General features: G+C 45.6%; 1 long non-coding RNA gene across 1 annotated transcript in view; it reads right to left on the bottom strand.

Moving 5' to 3' along the window:
• Positions 1 to 14,387, bottom strand: part of LOC140128919 (uncharacterized) — a 28,485-nt gene extending 14,098 nt beyond the window's left edge. The window contains exon 1 of the long non-coding RNA XR_011855187.1: positions 14,281 to 14,387. This is a non-coding gene — a long non-coding RNA (uncharacterized lncRNA). The remainder of the gene's footprint in view (positions 1 to 14,280) is intronic.
• Positions 14,388 to 17,675: the final 3,288 nt, after the last annotated feature.

The following is a 17,675-nucleotide window of genomic DNA, read 5'->3' as shown; positions in this document are numbered from 1 at the left end:
CATCCAGCATTGTAGCCAATATAGTCACAGTACTCCCCACATCAGCTTATATATTAACATTGCCCCTACAGTAGCCAATAGTAACAGGAACACTATTTTGCCAATAGCCACAGGAAAGCTATTTTGCCAATAGTTACAAGGCCCCCAGTTTGCCTGTAGTCACAGGGCCCTCAGCCAGTAGTCCACGGACCCCCAGTTAAACAATAGTCCCAGGGCCCCCAGTTGACCAGTAGTCACAGCGGCCCAGTTAGCCAATAGTCACAGGGCCAGTAGTTATAGCCCTCCTCCCTCTCGCATTGCACTCTGTGCCAAAGGTATCTGCCTCTTAAAGACGCAGATGACAATAACTGTCAGCTTAGGAATAGTACTTGTGGAGCCATTTCTGACCACATCAGGTGCTATTATTATTATGCACAGGGGATTCCAATGGGCATGAAGGTCCCTTCCAATGTGCAAAGCTTGGACTCCATGCCCCATGCCTTTTAAAAAATTCCCAAATTTTTGGCTCATTAAATGGGCATGGCATTTCCTCCACCCTGAGATATCAGACCATGGCTGAGTAGTAGCTGCAGCAGCCACAGCAGTGCAGTAGTTACACTGGGGCTCATTTACTAAGGGTCGCGCTGCTGACTTTTGTCAGACTGTTCGCCTTTTTTGGGGATTGCACGGCTTGGACAGGTATTTAACAGGTTTCTGTGCTGGGACTTTGGAGCACGCAATCGTTTTTTGGCTTCCATGTGACACAAATCGGGGGGCTTGCCATCGGATGATCCGACTGATTCGGACACAGCGCGGAATTTAACTTTCAAATCGGGTCGCAAACCCATGCACTTACATGCACCACTTAAAAGATGGTGAACTCTGTTGGACCTGAGCGGGGAAGCGACACATGCAGGATATGAGGCGCACAATCTTAGTGAATCGCAGCACAGTGCATTATCATCGGAAAATGCACTTTCAATGAACACCAGCAGAGGGGTAAGTAAATGTGCCCCATTGAGTTTTCTGCAATACTCATTACCATTGTGTGCCGACCAGTCTGGGCCCCTGGACACAAAAGGGCCCCAAAGCAGCTACTACAATGGCAATTACACCAACTCATACAAGTATTTTTGGGGCGATTGCATCATTCTTAATTTCAGGTTAAAATTATCCGAACAGAAGCAAAATAGCGGTCCGATACTTCAAATTCAGATGAATAATCAATCTTGAATGTTTCACTCATGTCGTGAAATACGGCACCACTATTACTTTTACTTGGCGGTTACAAACCAATATGAAGTCCCTCCTTTATCAGGGAAAGCTGAGGCGCCCTGCATGGGGGAGAGGAGTTGCATTTCTTGAGAATGTAAAAATCATGGCTTAAACACTTCACTAACCTTACCCTTTCCTCCAAATTTGGCCACATCACCAAATTTCTCCATAAAAAGTTTAAGTACCAGCAATTTTAAACTTGTATGTATACTTGGATGTATAATGGCTTTCTTTCTTCTCGTGGATCCTGGGTTTGTTATGTCATCTGCCAGCAAATTACCTGTAGCTGTGGTAAAATAGCTATTAAAAAGGTGGCAGCTGAGGGACTGGGTGGAAAAAAAGCTGTGTCGAAATTTAAAAAAAAGTTACAGCAATGAACTGAGCCGGGTATGGAATTGTAAAGCATAGCCAAATTGTTCTGAACAGAGCTGGAGGGATTGTATGTCATTGCAGAGACAAATTAGGAACAGATGGCCAGAGAAAAACACAGAAGTAGATGGGGGCATTGAGCAAGGAAATGGCAGAGAGCGCAGTACTTTATCACGCTTGTATCCTGATGGAGTTTATGTAGCAAGTGAACCCAGTGTAGAGGTTTAGACAGCGAAACCTGTCACAGTCGAAGAGAAACATAGGTCAAAATGAAGGGCTCGGATTAACATTGATGGAGTAGCCTGGTAGAAAGATTTCATGGGAATCCCCCATTACACCTCTGGTGGTATCCAAGATCCAGTTAAACGTCTATACAACCCACATATAGGTGTTTTATTATTGCTAAGCAGCCATTTTTAGAGGCATAAACTACCCAAATCCAGGGGCATAACTGTAGATTAGTGGGCTTGCCAAATAAGTAGAACCGGCTTTAGCAAGGTGAGTGTGCAACATCTCCACCAGGGTCTAACAGTGTATGGGGGTAGATGTGAACCAGGGGATGAGTGAGTTGCTTGCAGCCTAGCCATGAGTGAAGAGTGGGGGCATGTAGTATAAAGATACCTCCCAACCATCCTAGATAGAGAGAGACACTCCCTGTCTGGCCCGGCGGGAGGTAAGTGCCGGATATCAACTCTGTCAGCATCCTGCGGACACCAACAAAGCTGATTACAGTAATAATGTAGAGAGCCGGCAGCTCCCTGTACTATCACTGTTCCTCCTCTTCTACTACTGAATGTAGCAGAGCTGGTAAGCATGATGTGATGTTGGCATCTGCCTGCCGGATTCCCTGCATAGAACAGAAGGAGGGAAGATAGGAGCTGCTGCTGGAGAACGGTAAAGGTGAGAATATGTTTATTATTTTATTCTGGAGGGTGAGCTACTAGGGGAGCGCAATAAGAGGGGGGGCCGCTGTGGGAGCACAATAAGAGCGGGAGCTGCTGGGGGAGCACAGTAATAGGGGGAGCTGCTGGGGGAGCACAATAAGTGGGGTAGCTGCTCGGGGAGCACAATAAGAGGGGGGCCTTTGATGGAGCACAATAAGAGCTTGAGCTGCTGGGGGAGCACAGTAATAGGGGAAGCTGCTGGGGGAGCACAATAAGAAGGGGGGCTGCTGAGGGATCACAATAAGAGTGGGAGCTGCTGGGGGTGCACAGTAGTATGGGGAGCTGCTGGGGGAGCACAATAAGTGGGGTAGCTGCTGGGGGAGCACAATAAAAGGGGGGCCTTTGAGGGAGCACAATAAGAGCTTGAGCTGCTGGGGGAGCACAGTAATAAGGGAAGCTGCTGGGGGAGCACAATAAGAAGGGGGGCTGCTGAGGGAGCACAATAAGAGCGGGAGCTGCTGGGGGAGCACAGTAATAGGGGGAGCTGCTGGGGCAGCACAATAAGAGCGGGAGCTGCTGGGGGAGCACAGTAATAGGGGGAGCTGCTGGGGCAGCACAATAAGAGGGGGAGCTGCTGGGGGAGCACAGTAATAGGGGGAGCTGCTGGGGGAGCACAATAAGAGGGGTAGCTGCTTGGGGAACACAATAAGTGGGGGAGCTGCTGGGGGAGCACAGTAATAGGGGGATCTGCTGGGGAAGCACAATAAGAGGGGAAGCTGCTGGGGGGATGCAAAATAAAAAGTCAAGCTGCTTGGGGAGCACAATAAGAGTAGGAGCTGCTTGGGGAGGTAGAACAAGATGGGGAGCTGCTGGGGGCACTATAAGGGGGAACTATTGGAGGTACAATATAAGAGGAGCTACAATATAAGAGGAGCTGGGGGGATACAATGTGAGAGGGAGATGACGGGCACTAAAGCAGTGTGGGGGTGGAATTAGTAGTGGAGCAAAAGGCATGCAAAAAAATGGCACGCATAGCACGCTTATATTTTGTTCCTCTTTCTATGCTTTGAAACTTGGGAGTTACAGGTAACAAGGTTCACCCTGACACTAATAGTTTATATAATGGGTCCTGGCTGATGTTACAGCAGAGGCCTGCAATGTTAGTGGCCTTAGCCAGCGACACAAACAAGGAACAAAGATGGTGAAAAACTTACAATTCCTTTATCCCCGAACATTGGTCTACAACAAACTTCCCTTTATATATCAGCAGCATTGGCATCACAAGTCAGTGATGTTCTCGCAGAAATCTCAGAATGGAGACCCAGTACACATGGCAGAGCTTATATTTATAATATTTGTACTCGGCCTATGTAATGTTCTGAGGAACCAGCCAATCAGACAGCCTGCAATGCACCAGGTGATCATAAAAGATAGTTAAAGGGAACCTACCACCCCGATTCTACCTATAAAGGTAGAAGGGGTGGTAGGTGGATGGATGGGACGTGAGGATTAGCCCAAAAAAGGGCTATCCTCACGTCCCATCCATCCACCTACCACCCCTTCTACCTTTATAGGTAGAATCGGCGACACAATCGGCCTACCAGGTAATCTTTGGCGCGCAGCTCCTGGTAGAAGATTACCTGGTAGGCGGAGTAACGTGGCTACTGGGGTGTGGAGGAGCCGCGACTAGTAGCCTCATGTCCGGCTACTCCACGCCCCAGTAGCCGCATAAAAAAAATTGCAAATACATGCAATAAAGTTTTCTAAAAGACACCCTGGACATGAGGATTAGCCCAAAAAAGGGCTATCCTCACGTCCCATTCATCCACCTACCACCCCTTCTACATTTATAGGTAGAATCGGGGTGGTAGGTGCCCTTTAATGAGTTGGTAACACAACAAAATGCAAGACATGTACAAACATCCTCTATAGACTCTGAAACGCAACCTGGGTTTATCATAGGATAGCTGAACACATAGATAGGGAATGACAACTCTTAAAGGGGCACTAGAGAAATTAGTAAAGACCCCACTTGCAGATCATTACAGGTGGGAGAAACTCCTCAAGATGGAGGAGGCTTCAAGGCATGTGTCCCTTGTGCCATCAAAATTTTTGAAGGAGCTTAACATAGTCAATGTAACCTCATTGGGGCACATTTACTAAGAATGTGGGAAACTGCACTAAAAGTTCTCTGCCCGTGTATAATGCTGGGTGCGACAGGATCATTAAGAAAGTGCAGCAGAAATCATGAATCTGTCGCTTCCCTGCTCTGGCCCGACAGTGTTCACCAACTTTTTTGTGGGGGCACGACAGACTTTGCATGTTCTGGCTGATTTCTTACCCAGTCCAGACGCGATCCTGCTGAGGATTCGGGTCTGCCGGGATTCACTAAGGTCGTGCGCCCGATATCCAGCAGGTGTCGCTGCTGCGCCGAGGTCCGCCGGAGTTCACCTTCTTCTTCCCGGTGCATGAGAGTGCTTGATCTTGCGACACAAATCGTTTTTTAAATTCCACGGTTTTTCCGAATCTGTCGGCCACACCTCACGATTTCTGTTGCGTGAAAGCCGGCACCGATGCGCCACAATCCGATCGCATGCGCCAAAATCCTGGGGTAATTCGGCGCAAAACGGAAATGTTCGGGAAACCCGGCGAAAGTGCTGCGTTCGGACCCTTAGTAAATGAGCCCCATTGTGTCCACCATCGGACTCCTATTTCCTCCACATCACTTTAAAGCAGCAGTTCAAATGGTCAAATTCCTTTTTTACAGTGATCGCCTAAGATGATCACATATTTCTGGTCTTCTTAACCCCTTCCCACCGAGGCCCTTTTTCGTTTCCATTTTTTACTCCTCACCTTCAAAAATCTATAGCTTTTTTACATACAGCCATGAGTTTTCTAGGGAATAATGCAACAAGTTTTTCACACTTGGATTGGGGAATTCTTTGCCTCTTCCTTGCAGATCCTCTCCAATCCCCTCATGTTGGATACTGAACAGTGGTGTAAGCCATTTTCAAGTCTCTCCAGAGACGCTGATGCTGCTCCCTATTTGTCACTGTTGGGATTGTATTTGGCAGGTGATGAGCAGCGCCTGGTTTTCTCCACTGCTTAGAATTAATACCAAAAAGTTAAAGAGGACCTGTAACCTAAATTTTCGGCACTAGGAACTGCTCACTAAAGTAAGCAGCTCCTAGTGCTTGATCAAATGCCGCAGTGTTAGAGTGATAGCGTTACTGGAAACCTCCGGTAATGCTATCAAACACTGTGGCGGGGTATAGTGTAATCATCGGACAGCTTGCAAAGCTGTCCGATGTATTCATGACGGGGCGGTCCGAGGCGCTGCCTCTTCCCCGGACCGCCCCGCTCGCTCCATAGGCCTGCAAGGCGGCAGTCACCACCCCTAGCCACGCCCCAACCCCGCCCCCTCATGAATACGTCGGACAATTACATTGTACCCCACCGCAGTGTTTGATAGCGTTACCAGAGGTTTCCGGTAATGCTATCACTCTAACACTGCGGCGTTTGATCAAGCACTAGGAGCTGCTTACTTTAGTAAGCAGCCCCTAGTGCCGAAAAATTGGGTGACAGGTCCTCTTTAAATCTGCTTCTCATTAGACCTGTATATTTATTTGGGTGCAGTAAATTAAGGGGTGCTATAGATGAATTAGGGGGGACTGCATATAAGGAGAGGTGATTTATATATATTTGGGTGCTGTATAATACCAGTATATACCAATATATACTAAGCATCTCCCTAATACATATACATAACCTCCCCTTATATACAGTCCCCCCAATACATCTATAGCACCTCTGTAATATGAAACCCCTTTGAAATACATAAACAGCACCTCCCTTATATACAACACCCCAATAAATATACCGCCTACCCTGTAATATATATACAGTATCACCCTGTAGTACATATACAGGCTGTATACAAGGGGAGGTGCTGTATATGTATTATGTAGTACCCTAATATGTACAATGCATATCCCTAATAATTAGGCATATATAATTATAGAAACATTACAGTTATGAAGAAGTGTCCAAAAAAATGTATAGTTGGGGTCAGCACAACCTGAGGAACTGTAGGGTCGGGCGTGCATAATTAGCAGCTCGGAGAGGCAGATATTTTGTCCCTCGGCTCCAGGCTGCTAATTATAACTTTCTTTTCTAGGTGATCCCGGCGTGTCAAGACTAGCGACGGACAGCGCTGGGATCAGCATCAATCGGAGCGGAGGTGAGTATTTCTAGGGGTTTTTTTTCGTTTTCGAGTGGTTGATTTCCTTTAAGAGAAGACAACGTACATCAAAATGCACCAAAATTTTGGAGGCCATTTATCATTTGCAACTTTTTATTTCTATGTTTTTCTGATTATCTTGCTCTGGGGTTGGCTGCCGTTATTTATCAAAAAGGTATAAGATCAGGAAATTAGGAACATGCACAAGAAAAACAAAAAAAACAACAGAAAACTCAACCAAATTTTGTGCAATACCTTTAATAAACAACCTCCAATAGGTACAGTGAAGTTGGACAAAAACCTGTTTAAACATGCACCGCAATAACCCTCCCACATGAGCTATTTTGATAACTTTTGGCACATCTTTAGACTGCCTGGTTAGAGTTTACACCATCCAGATATTTCACAGCGAATCATATTATTCATCTTCATTTAAAAATCAGTGTTCTTTATTATTCCAAAAGAGTCAAATCATTTCCCACAGGGGCACAGAGCAGAGCCGGATTATAGGGGGGGCGCACGGGGCGCGCACCCCAGGGCCCCCACCAACCTCAATCCTGTCTTGGCACAGAGCATTTGTCCTTGGGGTCCGAATATTTCTGACAGTGGACCTGTTCATCACATCTGAATCATAGGTTTCTTAGTAATCGTCATGAGGTTTAGTATGCTAAGCTTCTGTTTACAGAGCAATTATGGAGCCATCATCATTAGTCAAGGAGATAATGAGAACTTGATGATTTGCTGTAGTCCGGACTGTCCACAAACAAGTGATTTATGTTTTAATCATTTTCAATGCTAGAATTTATTCACATTTACCACTTACTAGTTGTGTCCTATTCTATTTTTAGCTGCTCTTTTATAAAGGTTTGTTTGAAGGTTTTCGAAGTCCACTCAAAATCGAGGTACAATATAAGGGCAAACGTTTTTTGAGTCCCATTGTCCCTTGAATATAAAGTCCAGTCCCACGCCTTGCAGTCTCCTTTAGCAGCACAGTCTGTATGCACGATGACTGAGGGGACTGGATCTCTTCAGTACAGCAGATTTAATAAAACCTGTCACATGATGCAACGATTCTTCAGAAGTCTTCGGGATGCGGAGACCATGTGACCAGGTGTCTAAAAGACCATGGCGGATTAAGACTGCCTGGGCCCTGGGCTCAATGAATATTATACACCCTAAAAGTCTGAAATCACTTCCTACATCTGGTACTATAAACAGCTTCTTGGAGAATGGAGGATGTGTCCCTTCTGCTTTCAGTCTGTGGTTTCAGGGTCTTTGGAGGACCTTCGAAAGTCCTGAAATGGATCTTGTGTACATGTGTATTAAGAACAGGAATAGAAGTACATGGTTTTCATGAGTGAGGAACCTTCTCAATATATAATTTGGTTGATGGTTTGGGTGGTCATGGGCTCTCTAGAAGGCTTGGGCACTGGGCCACTGCCCAAACTGCCTAGATTTTGCTAAGTAGTGGACAGATCAATAAACTGGGTCAATTATATTTTCATAACATGGAGCAAGAAATCCGGTTGCTCACTGAAATCATTCAATTTTATATTTCTCAGATATCTCTCTTACTCTTTAGCATATCCAAACATTTTGGTCAATTCTATGCTTCCAACATTGTGGGTACACTTTTTTTTTTACTCATCAAACCCTTTCCCAATAAAAATTGGTTAACTGTTTTTCATTTTAGCATTTTATCTTCTGTCAGATAATTATTTATTTCCCAAAATTCTGAACAAACCCCTAAAGCATTATCTTTCCTACAAAACGATTTGTTTCATTTTCATTATTTAAAAAAATTCTAATTATGTGCTTATTAAGGGAATGTATCACCTTTTTATACCAGTGTTAAAGTCAATGGGGCACATTTACTCACCCGTCCCGTCGCGATCCCCGAGGTACGTTGTCCGACGAGGATTCGGAGCTGCCGCGATTTACTAAGATCGTGTGTCCAATTTCCTGCATGTGTGGCTTCCTCGCTCAGGTCTTCCGGATTTCACCTTCTTCTTCCCAGTGCATGTAAGTGCATGGCTTGCGACACAATTTTGAATGTTAAATGCCGTGCTTAGTCCGAATCAGTCAGGTTGTCTGACGGCCACGCCCCCAATTTGTGTAGCATGAAAGTAGGCGCGATTGTGCCAAAATCCGATTGCGGCGCAAAATGGAAAAAGTCGGGAAACCCGGCGAAAATGCGGTCCGTAGTCCCTTAGTAAATGTGCCCCAATGGCTTACCCGGCCGCTGGAGTTCACCGAAAGTGCATTGTCCGACGATAATGCACTGTGCCGCGATTCACTAAGATCGTTTGCCCGATACCCTGCATGTGTCGCTTCCCCCCTCAGGTCCGACGGAGTTCAACTTCCTCTTCCTGGTGCAGGTAAGTGCATGGGCTTGTGACACAATTTGAAAGTTAAATCCCGCGCTCAGTGCGAATCAGTCAGATCGTCTGACGGCACACTGCCAAATTTGTCTTGAAATTTAAACCTAAAAAAGCTGGTCATTTCAAAACACCAATGTCAGATATGTGTTCTTCAGGGCCAACGGATAAAGTTGTTCTATATTTTAGTTCTGTGGGCAGTGAAGGATTATTATGTACTCTACTGTGCTAAACCATGTCGACATGCCATGCGTCTGGGATAGTGGGGCTTATTTACAAAGGGTCTCGCGGCCGCGTTTCCATCAGGTTTTCCTACGTTTTCGGGGATCGCGCCACAGGTACAGGGATTTAGAAGGGGATTGTGTGGCACGCGAACAGATTTTGGTGCATTGGCGCCAGTTTTCATGCTACAGAAATCGGGGGGGGGGTCCCGTTGGACGATCCGATTGATCCGGACTGAGCGCGGGATTTAACTTTTAATTTGTGTTGCAATATCAAGCACTTACATGCACCAGGAAGAAGAAGGTGAACTCCGACGGACCTGATCGGGAAGCGACACATGCAGGATATCGGACGCAGGATCTTCTTGAATCGCGCCAGAGGTGCATTCCGGTCAGACAATGCCCTTTCGGGGATTGCGCAGGACAGATAAGTAAATGTGCCCCATTATATCAAAAGGAATAACAAGACAGAGCCCATATGTAAATGAAAGATAAAAAAACAATATGGCTGAACATATGGCCAGATTTGTATTTCTAGTAGATGTCCCCAAAAACAGTTACCTCAGGAGCCCTACTGTGTGAACACTTTCCGCTAGAAGTAATACTGGTACTAAGTTCTCCTAAATCCTATTCAGAGGCAGAATAAATCTGAGGGGCTGAGCTGGAGATCGGATGATGGCAATGGCTCCTTGCGGTAACAAGGCAGCGCTGAATCCCAGCCATGGTTACACTGTTGCTATGCTCTGGTATTCATTGTGCTGCTAATTTAAAATACAATCATTATCACACCCACATCATGTCTTCCCATTATGAAGAAGTAGCTTCACATAACTTCGCTAAGACTAAGAGAAGAGAATTCCCATTTATCACTTGTATTTTGTATAACAGGGGCAGACGGGTGTTACTTTTTTAATGCCAATTTGCTTAGTACCACTTACAGTCAGCGGCTATTTCAATGGGAAGTGGTGCCGTGTTGTTTGCCACTTTTAATAGTTGTCAAATTTATATTTGTAGGGCGATGCATTTTGGAAAATAGGTGGCAGCTGAGGGTGAAGAGACAAGGGCGCAATGAACCAGGGAGCCATACAGAGAGTGATCAGGAGCGAGCCAAGGTCAGGGCAGGCAGAGGTCTTGTTTGATGAAGGATAAGGTTTAGACAGGCAGCTCATAATCATGGCCAAGGACTAGGTCATCATAGACACGCAGTAGGATACAGTAGGATACAGGAGCAGAAGCGCAATACAACTCGGGCTCATCACCGAAACGCAGCAGAGCAATATAAAGGAGTGTGGTCACAGTACAAGCCAAGGGCAGGGCAGGCAGAGGTTTTGTGTGATGAAGGATAAAGCAGAAGGTTTGGAGATGTAGTCCAGAATCATGGCCAAGGACTAGGTCATCATATAAACACAACAGTAGGATACAGGAGCAGAAGCGCAATACAACTCGGAGCAGAGCAAGATAAAGGAGTGTGGTCACAGTACAAGCCAAGGTCAGAACATGAAAGATGACTCAAGAGGCAGGAAGAAGTGCGATGTAGCCCAGGACAAGGTATCCTAAATTGTCCTACCTCCATGCACTTCTTATATGTCAGGATCAGTGGATCCGCTGGACCACCGCGGGAGGTGGGACCGGAATCTAGCGGCACCTGGTGTTCACCAGAGCCCGCCGCAAAGCGGGATGGACTTGCTGCGGCAGGATACCACCAGGTCATTCCCAGGTTTGACTAGCCCGCGGTGGCAGCCGAGGTCGAGGTACCTTAGCGGATGACAATTTCGTAGTCAGGTCCAGGCACAGGGACAGGGCAGGCGGCAGAGATGCAACGTCAAGTCCAAGTATGGGGTCAGCAACAGGAGGTCCAGGCAGGTGGGAACGGGAACACAGGCACACGGAACACAGCAACACGGAAGAACTTGGGTAACACGGCGAAACAGGACTCAGGAGCGGGAACACACAGGAATACACGGGAACGCAGGAACACACAGGAAGGCAGGAATACACAGGAACGCAGGAATACACAGGAACGCAGGAATACTCGCTTGGAAGCTTTCTCTAAGGTTATGAGGCACAAAGATCCGGCAGGGAATGTTGGGAGTTATAGGGTTAAATACAAAACAATCACCTGCGCACTGGCCCTTTAAATCTGGAGACTGCCGTGTGCGCCCAAGTGAGCGGGGCCGCGCGTGGGACCTAGTCCGGACGTAGCCAGGAGAGGTGAGTGCACGGGAGCGGGACCGGGGCAGCGAAGAGAGGCACGGGTGCACCCGTGATCCGTGGTATGGATCGCGGGGGTGCCCGTGACATTATACCAGTAGTTCTTGTGAGTTTGCTCAATTTGAGAGTGAGTGCCGTTCTTCATTTCTACCTTATTTCTTTGGATTCACTTACTTTAACCTCTGGGGACATCTCTATGGGTCACATTTACCTTGCGCAAGTTTTCTTTTGGACCTTACACATTCTTTCATGTGCAAACTGCTTGCACATGTATTACGAAGTGTCCACGCTACATATTTGTCACGCGCAACCCTTTTGTGGCGTGGCTGCACTTTTCTTTAAGTGATACAAATTTCGCCATTGAAAGGGCCGTTCCGGTGCACAATTGGACCGAGCGCCAGATCTAACATGCAAGTTTCAACAGAATTGTGTTGCACGCCCGTTAGAAGGCCACCAAAAAAAGTTGGTGCTGACGGAGCCGTAACAAATAGAAGATTACCATAGTCATGGTGCCTGGATCTATGAGTAGTTTGGGAGATTTCCTTTAATGCCCTAGCATTGGGGCTGATGGTGTATTTTATAACCAGGGGTCATCAAGGATTGGCAAGGAATAGGTATTTCAAATGGAGAAATAGTTAATTCTGTGCTCCACAGATTTTCTTCCATATGAACCGACCCAAACAAAGGAACAGCACAACACATGGAAAATATGATCCAGCTACGCTATTTCATGGAATTCAAGTATTTTCTAAAAACAGACTTCCCAGGAAAGGTGACAGGTCCCCTTTAACAACTTCACATGTTTTCTTCACTTGTTGTGAGTAGCACCCAATTATAATGTATAATGACACAGGGACATACAATATTATAAATGATAATTACATCCCACATTCAATGTATATTATAGGAATCTACGGTAATAATGAGCGCATTCAAGCATGAATATATGATAATGAACAATCCACGGCTACTACCAAGCTGCAGACTTCCATTAAATTGCTCTTATATAAAATGCATCATAGCAAATAAAATCTTGATTCAAATTACCGTATTTTTCGGACTATAAGGCGCACAAAAAATCCTTTGATTTTCTCAGAAATCAAAGGTGCGCCTTATAGTCCAGTGCGCCTTATATATGAACCGTACTTACAGACAACAGCTGCCTTGAACTGTGCACAGGTCTGCCACCTGCTGGTCATTCATCCTTACAATCTGGTGCGCCTTATATATGAACCTAGACGTTTTAGCAGGCATTTATTGATGGTGCGCCTTATAATCCGGTGCGCCTTATAGTCCAAAAAATACTGTAATTTCGAATTTGAATATAAAAAATTTTTAAAAAATAAATTCATTAAAATAAAAAATGTTTATGTTATAGTAAAGTATGTTTGAAAACGAAAAATGATAATACAGTAATGCAGATGTACAGTGGGTACGGAAAGTATTCAGACCCCTTAAAATTTTCACTCTTTATTTCATTAAAGCCAATTGGTAACATCAAAAACGGTTTTTTTTGCTCATAATGTAGACCCTGCCCCTATCTTGACAGAAAAAAACTGAAATGTAGAAACTTTTGCTAATTTATTAAACAAGAAAAACCGGAATATCACATGGTGATAAGTATTTAGACCCTTTGCTCTGACACTCATATTCTGTTCAAGACCATCTGATCCTCCTTGAGATGGTTTTACTCCTTCATTGGAGTCCAGCTGTGATTAATTAAACTAATTGGACTTGATTAGTAAAGCACACACTTAACTATATAAGATCTCACATCTCATAGTGCATTTCAGAGCACGAGAATCATGAGGTCTAAGGAACTGCCCAAGGAGCTCAGAGACAGAATTGTGGCAAGGGACAGATCTGGTTAAGGTTACAAAATAATTTCTGCACCACTAAAGGTTCCTAAGGGCACAGTGATCACATTAAAGGGAAGCACAACTCTTCCTCGACCTGGCAGTTCATCCAGACTAAGCAATCATGGGAGAAGAGCCTCCACCAGTCAGGGATTTATGGCAGAGTCTGCCAAAGGAAGCCTCTCCTCAGTGCAAGGCATATGATTATATAGACGGTGAATCGTCTCCTCTGTTGGGCCCATTGTGTAACACAGAGCAGTACAACAGAACAGAGAGGATTACAAGTGTGAACAGAGCCTTAATGTGAAGCATACACGTGGCCACCGATCAACAACCACAAATAGCACAATGTGCTTCATATTAGTAGTGCAGCATAAATATAAACTTAGGAAGAAATCTTCATCACTTTACAAATATTGAACACACTGAAGTTTATAAACTGTATATGTACATGAGAGATATGGAAGACTTGTATATACAGTACATGGCGGCAAGTCACATTGAGTACATTCCTGCTTCTTTTTACTTCAATGTTTCTCTGATAAACATTTCATCAAAGTATAAAGAAGTTCAAGGTCCCGACCAAAATAAAAATGCAGGTCTTGTTTCTTGTTTCGGTTTGTCAGGAAAACTTGAATTTCCAAAGGAAATAAAGTACTTTCAGATGCCTCTTTGGAATAAACTGTCAGGTGAGTATAGAAGGAGTTAATTCTAGAAGAATTGGATGAAAGGGAACCTGAATCGACCTCTTCATCTAAATGTCCTTTCTAGAATTCCAACTGGTATGCGAAATGTTAACTGTTTACTTATTTAAAAAAAAAAACTTCAATGTCATGTTAAAAAGAGCAGAGAAGAGTCACTTTTTACCTGAGATGAGTCAAGTTTAGAGGCTGCGCTGGAGAGCCACTTCAGCTGTCCCTATCCTCAGTTCTATAGCACCTAGAAATACGCTTCTGGTATCATATATCTTATCTCTCATCATATAGAACCTGTAATGACAAAAGTTGGAAATATGAGCTGCAGTTAAAGGTACAGTTCCCACCTATGTCTTTAACTACTTCTATGGGGGAGATTTATCAGAAGTCTGTTCTAGCAGAACTGTTCTAGCTGCCCATGGTAACCAATCAGAGCTCAGTTCTTTTATAAAATTAAAGCTGAGCTCTGATTAGTTTCCATGGACAACTGGAAAAGTCTTACCTCGGAAATCTATGATAAATCTCCCCAATATTATCTCTCTTCCTCTGAAAGATTTTTCAAAATGACACCAAAAGCATGAAATTTCCATTTCAACTTCTAAAAGTGACTAATCTCAGGTAAATGTGACTCTTCTCAGCTCTTACATACGACTTTTGAGGAGATGTTTGTCAGTAAACATAAAAAAATAGATTTCACATAAAAGAAGGGATATTTCATACCCTACCTGAGGAGGTGTGTGTCTAAGGCTATATTCACATTGACGTGTGCCCGCTGTACCGTAGCACAGTGGGCATGCGTCGGCGCCCGGGAGAGGAGGAGGGATTGAGCGCTGCTCAACCCCGCCCCTCTCCATAGAAATACACAGCACATAGCGCCGTATTCCGGCGAAAGACAGGACATGTCTTATCTTTCTACGGGCTATGGAATGGTACGGTGCCGTGAGGCCATTGTGGTTTATGGGGGACGTATATATATCCCCCATACGTGTGTGTGAATGCAGCATAAGTGGTGTAAAAGTTTGTGACAGAGTCGCTATCAAGATTTAGGGCACATCACCTTATGTGATAAATTCCCCACATTGGGGGTCATTTACTAAGGGCCCGATTCGCGTTTTCCCGATGTGTTACCCGAATATTTCCGATTTGCGCCAATTTTCCCTGTATTGCCCCGGGATTTTGGCGCACGCGATCGGATTGTGGCGCATCGGCGCCGGCATGCACGCGACGGAAATCGGGGGCCTTGGCCGAACGAAAACCCGACAGATTCGGAAAAAACACTGCATTTAAAAAAAAAAAATGTTGCGGGACTCGCGCTTACCTTCACCAGGTATAGGCTCGTGTATTCCGGCGGACCTCGGGGAACTTCAGCACAGCAGCGACATCTGGTGGACGGCGGAGGAACTACCTTAGTGAATCGCCGGAAGACCCGAATCCACCGCACAGAACGCGCCGCTGGATCGCGAATGGGCCGGGTAAGTAAATCTGCCCCATTGTGTACATATACTACTCTTCCTTTAAATTTTTTGGTGGTCTCATCAGCGATGAGACCACCACAGATTACAAGAAGAGGGGTCCGATTGGGTCCCAACTACCTCAGTCGGACCCTAGTCCCTCCCGGAGAGTAATGGAGCAGATGTCCTGACAGAGATCGCTGACACTCAGCAATTTAATGTAGGGGTTTATAGAGCGTATCGAAAGAACCGAGTTCTCACTTAGTAACCTGCAACACAAAGCATCTAGCAGGAGATGCGGTGCAGGGCAATCAGGCTTGTGACAAGACAGACGGGAAAGAGAACAGAGAGCTAGATTCAGGGACTGCTAACATGGTCCAGAGACCAGGCAGATTATGGAGTTAGGCTGCAGTGATGTGGAGAGTACAAGTAGGAATTCATACAAGAGCAGCAGCATATAGGACATTATAGAGCAGCATAGAAAATATGAATGGATGGGTAGGAAAGAAACTTACATCTTACCTCAGTTTAAGGCTACATGCACATGAACATATGCCCACCAGGCCGTATCCTGGCAGGCATACGTTTGCCACGATGGAGAGGAGGAGGGGTGACCCCTCCCCTCTCCGTAGCGATGCATGGCACGCGGCACCATAACACCAGGAAAAATAGGAAATGTCCCATCTTTTCCCCGTGTACGGTGACGCCCATTTTCGTCCATGGGTGATGTATGCGCAGTCCCCACAACAGTAGTGTGAATGGAGCTCTGCTCCACTATTAGGCTGTATTTACACACGTATGCTCGCCCAGCCATGGCGTGCTACATAGGGATGCACAGCGCAGGACCGTACAGGGTAAGATAGAACATGCTCTTTTTTTCCTGTGTATGGCGTGGTACAGTGTCAAACTTGCGGCCGTATGTGCCGTAGAATGGCAGCGTGAGTGAAGCCTAACTTGGCCTCTACCCAAGCACACACAATCTCCATACACTTCGATTTTTTTATTACTAGATGTGCAACACCCCTGCCAATGCAGAGGCAAGGTGGTTGTTGTGAATAGCGCCCTCTCCTTGTCAGGATCTATCTGGTGAGCCTGCGCAACACACCCAGAGGTTACTGCTAGGAGAACTTAATGTAAACTGCAGCTGTAGCCATGGCCTGGTAAGGCAAGAGTTAACAATATATAATGCTATTGTGCAATGATGTTCCAGTAAAGCAAGCTGTAAGCTGATTGGTGAGTGCCACCACCTGACCAAGGGAGTATCTAAACCCCTGGTGGGCGGGAGCACATAGTTTGTCCTAGGGCGCATTCACACAATGCGCTGCGTCGCGGCTTTTTAATGCGTTATTGACACATACCAAAGGCTTCAACCTTGATCACATGCTGAGGTAACATTGCGTTTCCATTGAATTTGCTAAAACGCAACGTTACTTCAACATGTGATCAAGGCTGAAGCCTTTTGAATGCGTCCAAAACGCATCAAAAAACGCGACGCAACGCATCGTGTGAATGCGCTCTGAGTCTGCAGAGAGCAGTGAGGAGAGAATCAGATCTCATTGTCTGACTGAGCAGTGAGCAAAAGAGTGAACAGAATACAGTAGGTCTGCGCTGCTACAGCCCGTGTCCACTGCCAGCAACCACAGTTGCCTCAGGCCATTGCCTAGCACCGAGGGCAAGTCAGGAGACTTAAGCCCAGAGCCGAGATCCCCCACCCGGACTCAGATCCATTTCTATCAACCCAGCCTAAGGCTACTACTAGGCTGCATGTACCCTTCCTGTGGACCAGCTCTCCATGACTCTTCCAGCTTGCCAAATCTGCTGCTATATCTGCTGTTATCATTTGGCCGTTGCCTGCTGTTGAATAAATAAACGTAAGTTGAAATTTCAGTTTTCTGTTCCCTCACACAAAGAGTGAAAAAAGTGAATCGATATGACACATGTACCCAAAAAATATGGTTATAAATAATTGAACTTGTCCCTCAAAGGAGAAGTCCTCCTACCGATACAATGACAAAAACTGTTAAAAAGTCGGCCCTCTTGACTAGAGATGAGCGGGATTGCTTTTTAGGTTCGGATCAGGGGTTCGGGACCTGGACATATTGCCGGATCGGCGACC

This window comes from Engystomops pustulosus, chromosome 4, assembly GCF_040894005.1.
Source record: "Engystomops pustulosus chromosome 4, aEngPut4.maternal, whole genome shotgun sequence".
Lineage (NCBI taxonomy): Eukaryota > Metazoa > Chordata > Amphibia > Anura > Leptodactylidae > Engystomops > Engystomops pustulosus.
The sequence above is the reverse complement of the archived record's forward strand: the minus strand, read 5'-3'. Positions and strand labels throughout refer to the sequence as shown.